Source organism: Bidens hawaiensis, unplaced genomic scaffold (genome assembly GCF_021521415.1).
Source record: "Bidens hawaiensis isolate Kalapana, Puna unplaced genomic scaffold, B.hawaiensis_p1.1 tig00004003_1, whole genome shotgun sequence".
Lineage (NCBI taxonomy): Eukaryota > Viridiplantae > Streptophyta > Magnoliopsida > Asterales > Asteraceae > Bidens > Bidens hawaiensis.
Genome location: NW_027491234.1, coordinates 1,238,463 through 1,247,724, shown reverse-complemented (window position 1 = coordinate 1,247,724; position 9,262 = coordinate 1,238,463). Strand labels below are relative to the sequence as shown.

At 34.3% G+C, this 9,262-nt stretch overlaps 1 pseudogene across 1 annotated transcript; it reads right to left on the bottom strand.

The window, feature by feature from the left end:
• Positions 1 to 2,200: 2,200 nt before the first annotated feature.
• Positions 2,201 to 4,045, bottom strand: LOC143624976 (flotillin-like protein 4; annotated as a pseudogene). The gene is made up of 3 exons (XR_013152199.1): positions 3,488 to 4,045; positions 2,813 to 3,182; positions 2,201 to 2,713 (listed from the first exon to the last, which is right to left on the bottom strand). The product of XR_013152199.1 is annotated as a flotillin-like protein 4 (transcript).
• Positions 4,046 to 9,262: the final 5,217 nt, after the last annotated feature.

Below are 9,262 nucleotides of genomic sequence, written 5' to 3'. Positions count from 1 at the left end.
CAAGTTCTCGTTCCAACTCTGCAATTCTGTCTGACTCGCTCGAGGTTGATTTAACCGATCTGATGACCCCGACTTTTCGTCTTCGTTCAGCTGCTGCTTCTGATTTGGAATCCTCACACATAAACTCAAGGAAATCCCAATCGTCTTCCTAGGGTTGATTCAACAACTGATTATTACAAGAGGCTTTCAAATATTTTCTGTCTTCATATGTTAACCCGTCTACGAAACATTTAACCAATTCCCGCAACTCAATCTGATGGTGCGGGCACTTCCTAATCATCTCCTTATAACGAGTAAAGGCCTCATGAAACAACTCACCCATTAACTGTGAAAAATGTCGAATCTCCATCCGGGCTTCGTTAGTCTTCGACTGTGAATAGTACTCGTTAAGGAAAACCAGCTGCATCTCAGCCCAGCTCTCAATACTGTGCATCGGTAGCGAGTTGAACCAGTGTTTTGCTTTGTCTTTTAGGGAAAACTGGAACAACCGCAACTGAACTTCATCCTGATCATATGTACCATCATCGATAGACCCGCAAATAGCTGAAAATTCTGACAAGTGTGAATACGGGTCTTCCGATCCCAGTCCATGAAAATGTGGAACTATGTTGATGTAGGACGGACGGGATTTAAATGTCGGCTGTCCCGGCTTGTGAATCTGTGGGACAATGGGTGAGGCACCATATGAAATAGCCGGTCTGAACCGACTGTTAACACCCTGAACCGGAGGCCCATAATTCCTTCGTCTGGCCCTCGGTTCCTCAAAACCTCCCCGGTTAACCTGTATCGGCTGTCTTCGTTCCTCCCGATATCTTCCAACTCCACCTCTATCTTGATCTCTCCTCCACCTGTTACCTCTCACCCTAACCGGTTCCTCAGCCTCCTCAATCTCTTCAACACACAAACCCGCATCATTATTTCCCAGCTCAAAACCTGTCATTCCTTCTAATCCTCCAATCATTCCCATTACTACCATCATTCCTCAATTCCTGTTCCTCCTCATCTCCCTCTTCTTAGTCTTCAGTATGAACACTAACATGATCAAGATCTCGAATAATCGGCTGTCGGTGACGAGGGGTGTTGTTCGGGACTGATGGTCCGGGTCTATCAAGGTTTCGGTTTCAGTTTCTGGATTGTCGGGCTGAATTTTGGGGTTGCTGATTTGTGTTTATTGGTGGAAACTGGTCATTATTTGGTGGATTTTGGTTATTCGGTGGGTTGAGTTCGGGTTGGAAAACATTTATCTCGGGTGGTGGGTTTTGGTTTTGGTTTTGATTTTGTTTCTGGTTCTGACCTTCCATGTCTGGCTGTCTGATCTGAGCTCGGTTCTGCCGAGCTAAACGTTCAATCTCTGGCTCGTAATCAATGGAGAACCTCTTCCTGAATAGCGGGTGTGCATAAACCTGTTACCTGCACAAATAACACACCCTGCGTAAAATGGGAAAATAAAGTAAACTAAGCTAAAAATAAAAATAATAACTAAATTAAACAAAGAAATCAATTAACACAAAAACACTAAGCGCACTAACTCCCCGACAACGGCGCCATTTTGGTGCTAGACTGTCGCTATCTAGTCAAAAACAATATAAATCAGTGTCCTAATCACCTTAAACTAGTCAGGGTAAGTAGGGTGTCGAACCACAAGGAGTATGTGGTCAGTGTAAAATGAAATTGATTCCCAACATTATGAAGTAAACTTTTAACAAAGTGTTAATCACACTAGCAATTGATTTGGTTTTAATGTTCTTATTTCATAGGTTTTAATAAAAATTCTGACCGAATCAGTGTAAGGTTTTGATTACTAATGATTTTCAAAATAATATAAAGAACAATCAAACTGTCATAATAGTCGGTCCGTCCAGCCCACTCAACGCAGTCGGTTTGTTCTGTCGTTTTCCAAAACCTTACACTGATCCGGTCAGAATTTTTATTAAAACCTATGAAATAAGAACATTAACAACCAGTTCATCAATAATTAATATGTTTCCATAACCTACTAATATAGTTTCAAGTTTTTAACCAAAATAAACATGCATCACCACATAAAACATTCATTTCAACACCAAGCAAATTAGTTCACATAACTATACTACTATAACTCACAGTCTACTGATTATATAATCTTATTGTTCACACCATCAGATAATAATTAAACCAAAGACTTAAATTCATAATTCCATGTACGACATATATTATATAAAACTTCAAGATTCGGTAATCTTCCCCATCCAATTTGGTGGCAACATCCCAGTCTGCTCATGAACCGCGCTAAACAAAGGCGGTAGCATCTTGTACACCCCAGCCACTTCCTTCATAGCACCACCCGGACCTTGACCATCACCGTCATCCCCAACACCACCCGCACCAGTCCAAATACTTATCTTCGGCTGCAATCCCTTAACCGCCTCCCCATTAATCTTGGCAATTTCTTGATACATCCCACCATTGATCATCAAATAATCTCTTAATGCCCCATAATTACCTCCAATGCACCTAAAAGTGTCCTTATGTAAGTCCCCTGAGCCTGTGCAAGGGCAACCAGACCTTCAGCCTCCTTCTGTTTCGCATATAGTTCACCGTCTGCCACTTGTTGACGAGAGTAGAACGTAGCCTCCGCCATAGCCTTTTGAGCCGCTGCTTCTTTTTCTTTCTCGTATAGAATCGCTTCTGCAGCCTTTTGTTTCTTGTACAACTCCCAATTTGCCTCTTGTACCTTTAATCATAACATAATATTATACCCAATTTAATGATTACTTATTAAACAAATGTATTCAATAGATACAAGATAAAATTCATAATTTGTGTATAATACCTTTGTTTCATATTCAACACTAGCTTTACTCAAGAACTCAGCCTTGAGTTTCTCTGTCTGAGTCAAAGCGTTCATGATCTCAACCTCCTTCTGCAGCTCCGCCTCCCTTAGAGCCACCGCCTTGGTCGCCTCCACCTCGGCCACCTGCGAATCCTTGGCCCACTTGGCCTTCTTCATTGCCAGCTCAGCATTTGCTTCTGCCACCTCAGCCTCCCTTTCATTCTCAAAACACCTTCACTTCTGTCCTAACCTTTATCTCTTCCTTCTTCCCCTGCCCTTGCCTCTGCGTCGATATGATCCTTGTTTCCGCATCAATTTTAGCTGCGTTCTGCAGCGTTTGTCCTTCTCGAAGCTTCGCCCCAATTTCACCCTAAATCACAAAATCAAAAAATATATTATGACCCCGTGATCTATGAAAGTAATTTTTAAAAGGCAATATCACTGTTTTCCTTTAAAATTAATTCTAACAACAAAAAATTAAACTTAGATCATATCAAATTATATTTATTATTACACAAAATCAAAAAACATATTATGACCCATAATCTATCAAAGTAATTTTTAAAATATTGATATTTGAAAAGGGCTAGCGACGCAGCTTTCTATTTTCCTTTAAAATTAAACCTATACACCATAAAATTAAACATATGTCATATCAAATTATGTTAATATTACCTTCATCTTGGCTTCAGACACATCAATTTTCGCCTGATTCGCGGCTTCCATTTGCGTCTTCTGTCCCAAATACGAGAATTACTCGTGTCCAGGAACATCCACCAACTGTTTAACATTCGCATTATAAATCCACAACCCAAACTGATTCAACTCCAACTGAACCTTCTCAAACACCTCCTGCTTAAACTCCTTAGTTCCTTTAAAAATCTCTTCCATAGTCATCGAGGCAGCGAGAACACGCGTCTCGCCCTCAATAATCCCCTTCACAAGCTCATTCACATCTTGTGATAGTTTATCATGAGGGGAGATGAGTTTAGCATACTTGTGGAGGCTTTCTTCGTCGTCGGAGCGTGGACCGATGGTGAACACGGCCGGGAGGATAAAGGGGAGTTTCTCGGCGCTCATGGCCATGACTTCGAACGTGTAATTCACCGGAGAGATGTCGAAAACCGAGTAGGACTGCCCGGGGAGAACCCATGCTTTTTTCGCGATCTTGATGTCGTCGATCCCGAAACCGGTGATGACTAGGTACTCGGAGGCACTTGCTACACGGTACATGATTATGATTAATGGCCGGAGATGACAACGGAGAAAAAGAGAGGAAGGTTTTATTTGTAGTATGTACTTTAAAGGTTTAAAGTTGATATGCAGAATTTGTAATATATATACAGACAGATATGAGATATTAATTAATCATAAAAAATTGAATATTATCTTTTGAGAGTTTGAGATGTACAAAAACTCTGTTATATGAAATATATAATATTTAAACGATGGATATTATTATTATTATTATTATTATTATTATTATTATTATTATTATTATTATTATTTAGTTGATACAGTCATACAGTATTGTTTTTATTTATTGATTATTGAAATTATTCAAATTCTAAAAGTTATTTGGATATTTGTTGACATTGGTGTTTTAATGAATCGTTAGTAATTCTTCTTGTTATATTGTCAACTTTATAATTTATAATAATGTATTGAAATTAAAAATATATCATATATAGCGTAGCTAACTTTTTTTTTTCTTGTAAATGATAGTGTCAGAATGACACTTAAATTTCTTAAAGTTACATGAAGTTGCACTGAAACTACAGTATTTGAACCGCAAGAAAATTGTTGCTTGACATTTAAGTTATTAAAAAGAAGTTTAATAAATAAATGTTTTTTAATGAATTTAATGCAACAATTTTTAATTTATTTCAAATTAATTTAAAAAAAAAAAGTTATTAGTTTTGTGCTTATCTTTTCCGTAATCAAGTTATTAGTTAATTCTTTTGATACTGAAACTTAATCAAGTAGTTACTCAAATATTGAAATATATAACTACATAATCTATGGTTTGAGTTTTTAGTCTAACTGATTTCCTATCAATTTTGGGTCGAACCTTGGAACATGTTAGGTTAAATTTTATATTTGTTTTTGTAAATGTGTTTATCTTATAATAACTTACAATGATTTTGAATATTTGTGCTAAATTTATAAGAAGAGATATTTGCATCAAGTTCAATTAATGTATATTTTTTTTTTTGTCGTAAGCTTATTTAAAATATTAACGTTCAAAACGGTGAAATATAACAAATAAGCTTATTTGCATCAAGTCTTACTTTGGGGTTTTGTTATTAACTTCTCATACAATTATCTCAATCTCTCACGTACGTTATAATTTTATTTTATTTTTTTCGTTTAAGTAAGGGCCTATTAGTAAAAGTTGGTAATAAAACAAGGCAGAGTTATGTTATAAGTATTAAATAAATAAGATAATCTTATATATAACGATTGAACGGGTAATTCACAGGCTGGCTTTTACAAGAAACAAGGGACTACTTACAAAACAAATGTTGTCCAAAAACCCTTAAAAAACAAATGTCAATATGTCATGTGAAGTTGTGAACTTTGAACTTTGAAGCGTAAATGGGTTAAATATGACTTAAATCTTTAACATATATGTGCATAACTAGGTTTAATCCCATGTATTCGAGGGTTGTTTTACAAATTTTTGTTTTCAATATACTTAGAGTTTATGATAAAAAATTCACAAATAAATGATATGCTATAACCCGTTTAAAAGTTATCTGAATTTTGTGAGACCCATAATTCGCTTATTTTTTTTACTATAAAATTGTTTCTTAATTATAAATAATAACTTTTTTATAAAAAAATCAGGTATTAATTTTTAGTACATCTCTATTTTATAAGATTTTCATATCAGGTATTTGGTAAGATTAATTTTTAATTTAATGAGATGTTATAACCGTTTAAGGGTTTCTGGATTTGGTGAGATCCATACCCTTGAATTCGGGTCAAATACATAAAAAAAACTCCATTTACAAATAAAACAATCTGATGGCTTGAGAGGAGGTGGGAAGCAACCAGAAAGCTTTTAAATATTTCATTTATATATATTTAAGATAATATCATGAGACTAAATGCATTCAAAACATACCTTAATATTAATATCGTGAGACTAACTCGAATTGATGGTTTCACGTGTGAACCTTGTAAAGATCGAAAGAGCAATATAGTGGCATTTTAGCATACTTAGTCAAAATGAACATGTCAGTTTTAGATCCCATCTTTTACATGTAATGTGTTTCAAAGTAAATTGACATGTTAAAGTAATGTTGAAATATTTCTCAAACTAAATTGACGCGCTAAAATCATGTATAGTGTTATGGTAAAGTAAACATGTTTTTAACTAAATGTGAAAGTGCATAAAAAGGGTAACAGTTTTTTAAAGAAAAAAAATACTAAAATGATAAATGAGCATATAGATTTTTATATATTTAGTATGTTTTTTCAGAAATGTATATATGTGAAATTGCTTCATTTGTTATATGTCACATTGTCACTTTTTAACTTAGTTGGCATGTACCATGGGTTTTAGCATATGATAAATACAAAAAATAAAATAAAATAAAATTTTAATTTTTTTATACAACCAAACAATAGTTTAATAAAAATAGGGTACAGTTTGACAGTTTGTACCTTCTTAAAGCATTTTTGCCACTAAAAATAGTTCTAGTCTATTTCGGTTGTACACATTTCAGGACCACTTGCGTTTGATGCAGTTGTATCACTGGATAGTAAAAATAATATAAAGGATAATGCATTATGTCGCTATTTAGATGTCAATATTTATCGAGTTGCTCACGAAGTTGCTTCACCAATCATACATTTTCTTTCACCAAATTATCATAGCTTCTATTGCATATATTAAGGGGGAACAGATACCAAATCATAATGGAGTTTTTGTCTTAGAAAAACGATATCTTAATTTTTCAAATATAGCAAAGGATTTGATTATAATAGAAAGGTAGATAAGTGGGTAACAAGTTGTATCACAATTTCTTTCCTTGAGTAGAATAGGAGGAAGAAGATAATGACATGTGGCACAATTAGAAAATAACTATCATATTCCCACCTCTCGTTATGGTCGTCACTTTTCTTTTATCAAAATCCAACACACCCTAAACTCCCAATTTCAATCGAGCATTGCTCACAATTCAAATCGCTTTTCATTTCCATTTGTTGAAATCAAATCGAAACAAAGCATTGTTACCTATATAGTCTTGGATTTTAGTTTTCACCTAATTGATCATCATCATCACCATCATCATCACTAATAATTAATTATTTAGCATTAAATCAAGAAAACTTTAATTACATCGATATCTATAATAATAAGCACTAATAAACAAATAGAAAAGTCTCGAACCAAAGTCACTAATCATTTTGAAGGATAGAAAATATAATCGGGGATATAAAGTCGAATGGATTTCTTTGATACAAGAATAGGACAAAAAATAGACATGCATATAAATTAGACGAAGTGATATAAATTCTTGTTCATGTAATTCTTTTGTGGTTTCCGTTGGTGTCTTCTATTCAGTTGTGGAGGTTGCTTTTTGGGTGTTTGGGTTTTGTTTATAAAATTTTACTGTCTGAAAATTTTTTTTTTTGAAGGATATAAACAATTAAAAAAATATATTTAATTTATTTAGTAAAAGGAATTTGTCAAATTGCACCACATCAAAGTCCACATCTTGACAGTGAGGAAATTAAACTAGAGCCAAAAACGACATCACCTACGAAGTTGCATGGAAAATCAATTTGATTACCAAAATAAGAGACTAATTTAGTAGAAAGAATTACATACGTAATGAAATAGATCATTTAGATAAATGAATAAAATATTGTTTGGTGGGTAACTATAGTAAAATCATATATATCACACAAAAAATTTATTCCCTCTAAACACATGATATCATTCCCCCGCACCTACTGTTTTTTTTTTTAATAATTAATTTCATTCTATTTTACCACATCTTGTTGTCACCGCCAACACAACCACCAACACCATTACCACCATTGCCGTCACCACCACCGTTGTCGCTATCACCACCCGTACCTATACCATAAAATTTGGGTACGGGCATCCAGATTTAATGATTTTTGGTACGGGTACTTTCAAATACAGGTGCATACGGATACAACTACAAGTACAAGTATAGTACTGATCTCATCCTTATAAAAATACCATCCAAGTATGATATTCAAAGAAGCCTAAGACAAGGACCTTATAAATCGTCATACCCTCTCCGCTCCAACAATATTATACGTGTTACTATGGTATATTGTCCAAAATAACTCTATAAAATAATGTATCGTTTTATGTTTACCTTAATCATAAACGTCATTTTCTATTTCCTAAATTTAAAGCTGAAATTCGGATTTTTGTACCTAAAATTTGCATCATTGTATGTATCTTAGGTTCTAGTAATAATTTTTTCCCAAAAAATTAATATTAAAATATGATTGTTGAATAAATAAACGAATAAGATATTTTTATCTATCTGGTGTTATTTGACGTTTCACCCGATCCAAACAAGTAACGATATAACCGATAATTTGACAAAGACGCCATGCATACTATAGCTCCATATGTACGAGTGCCGTACAATATATTACTCTAACCTAACAAGAGAACTTTTGTCACATTGTCCGATAAAATATGTTATTTGTTATTAAATACGTAGCATGCCATCCAAGAGCGCATGGAGTGGCCCTGTAAAGACCCGTTGAAAAGCTGGCATCGACTGGAGAAATCCGGTAGCACCACCTCCGGATTCGGTTTTTTTTTTCTAAGGAAATTGAGGAGTAGGAGCCGGTTTATCCCGGATGTTGGAGATGGAAAAATGATCATTGAACTTGTGGTCGTTGAAGTTTAGAACTTGTACTGTTTACAAAGAAATAAATGAGATCTGGTTATGATTTTGTTTGTAAAGATTTTTGCCGAGAACATATTGTAATACATATTTTGTTTCCGTGCAAAACATTGATTACACATGGTTCCAAAATACATAGCTAATGTGGAGTTATTTTGGTCTTGATGTGATCACATGGGTTTAAATCCTTTCTATTGCGTTTGTTTCATTTTTTACTAACTTCTCAAATTTACCAACTTTAGTTCTTAGTTTCAATAGGGAAAACTAGATTTAAATAACGATAACTATAGACTATTGACAAATAACAATCTTCACTAACGAGTTAGCTGCTAACGGTCCCATCTTTTAACAGATTTGTTCCTAACGAGCCACGACTAAAAGACGCCTAATTCTTTAAATATTCGGTCGCTGGAAAAACGTTTTTGGTCAGAAAACTCAACATTTTCATCCCAAACCTCTTTGTAACCACAAATCGGACCATTAGAAACATTTTTCTATTAAAAGACTTAATTATTGAGATTGTCGGAACCCTAAAACC